This window comes from Lolium perenne, chromosome 1 (genome assembly GCF_019359855.2).
Source record: "Lolium perenne isolate Kyuss_39 chromosome 1, Kyuss_2.0, whole genome shotgun sequence".
Lineage (NCBI taxonomy): Eukaryota > Viridiplantae > Streptophyta > Magnoliopsida > Poales > Poaceae > Lolium > Lolium perenne.
This window is the reverse complement of record NC_067244.2, coordinates 101,203,963-101,205,773: the sequence shown is the minus strand read 5'-3', so window position 1 is coordinate 101,205,773 and position 1,811 is coordinate 101,203,963. Positions and strand designations below refer to the sequence as shown.

Genomic DNA, 1,811 nt, shown 5'->3' with positions numbered 1-1,811 from the left:
TAAGAATTCCAACAATATAAATAATCTTCTCATCCGATTCCTCTTCTTCTTCTTCTTCGGAATTGTTCGCATCTATCGCCGGAAAATATAAAAGGAACACAATCAATCACATTGCATCAACAAGACAACATTCAACAATCAACAACTAACCATGCAGCCAAGGTATAACCTACTAAGGACTTATAGATACCACAAAACAAATTTAAGAGTTTTAATTTAGAAAACCCCATTTATTTACCTAGTAAAGGCATGAGTGCATCACAACTTAGCAATTGCCTCTCTCGGTTATCACCATGGTATAAACCAATTATCCCCTGGTAGATAACATCATGAAGAGGACAAGAGCATTAGTTTGGCATCACAAACATTCACAACATAATTTCAAACATTTTTGGAAAAGTAGGAATCAGTTTTCCTAATTTAATTTGCTCACTTAATACTATACACAAATAGGAAGCAAACCATGTACCACATCATTTGAAAACTTAAGCAAAACAAAAGAGCTAAAGTTAGGTTGCAGAGGTTTTGTTTTGCAAGCATAAAACAAAGGTTGCCCATCTCTACTAAAAAGAGTTGGTCAAGGGTTTTAAATAAACCGAAAAGTTTTGCTTCAACAATGCATGTCACACATAAATATTACTAACAGAAACAAATATGTATGAACAGAGACTAATAATATTTTTCCCAGATAGCCAGTACTAATACAAGACTAACCCAAAAATATTAAACCTACAATTTTAGGAATTTCTTTGAATCTGACGGTACAGAAAACAAGATCTGTAAGCCATAAATCGTAGAAAAATCCTAAAAATATGAGGCCACTGGCATTTGAAAGATATTTAAACAGAGATTCACACACAGTTGGATTTGGGTTCAAATTGCTTCTGAAACTCTTACATATGGATTTGTAGGACTACTGCATGTTTTCTTAATCATCTCAAGCAAGTTTCACACCTTTATCTGTTCTGTAACATTTGCTTTCTCTCTGGAGTTACAGAACAGATAAAGGTGTGAAACTTGCTTGAGATGATTAAGAAAACATGCAGTAGTCCTACAAAATTGGAATCACTCAATTTGGTTCAAAACTGGATTTTTGGTGATTTAAAAGCTAACAGCCATGTCTGCAGAACACACAGAACAAGTTTAATTCACCAAACATCATACACAAATCACAAAAATATGAGGTCTGCTGCATCTGAAAGGTATTGAATAGGTGGTTCTTACCCAGTTGGTTTCATTCAAAAATTCGTTTCCAAGCTCCTGGTTTAATTCGACAAAGTCAGATCTGACCAGATCTTGATCTGTGAACCATTTCAATTTCAGGAGGTCATTTGAAGTGAAACCAACGCCAAAATGAAGGTACTGGAGAGGGCTTTCACCCACAGTTGAGTTTGCTCAAAAAGGTTTTGTAAAATGGAAGAAATCTAACAAACAGTGATTATGCATGTTTATAGAACTTTATTTACCATGCAAAATCCGTAACGAATTTGAGGATGAGACCAACGCCAAGTTGTAGATATTTTCAATACCTATCTGCAGAACTTTGAATCACTCGATTTGGATTGGCAAACGAGATTTGGCGGATTTTACAAGTTTGTACCAGAATCTGAAACAGCAAGATACAGAAATTACTGCAAGGTTTTGGACGAACTTTGCTCAAGAGTTTCAGATCTGAGGATTGCTCAACCTTCTCCATGCTTGGATCAACATGCACCTGCATCAAGATCCAATCTTGTGAGAGGAGAAAGGAGAAAGAGAGCTGGATTCATCAAAGATTAGGGGAGAAGAGAGTGAGAGAGATGCTCTCATGG

General features: G+C 35.8%; 1 long non-coding RNA gene across 1 annotated transcript; it reads right to left on the bottom strand.

Annotated features, from left to right (window-relative positions):
- Positions 1 to 244: 244 nt before the first annotated feature.
- LOC127298113 (uncharacterized) lies at positions 245 to 1,583 on the bottom strand. The gene is made up of 3 exons (XR_007849617.2): positions 1,467 to 1,583; positions 1,225 to 1,301; positions 245 to 314 (listed from the first exon to the last, which is right to left on the bottom strand). It is a non-coding gene; the product is annotated as an uncharacterized lncRNA (long non-coding RNA).
- Between the last annotated feature and the right edge of the window lie 228 nt (positions 1,584 to 1,811).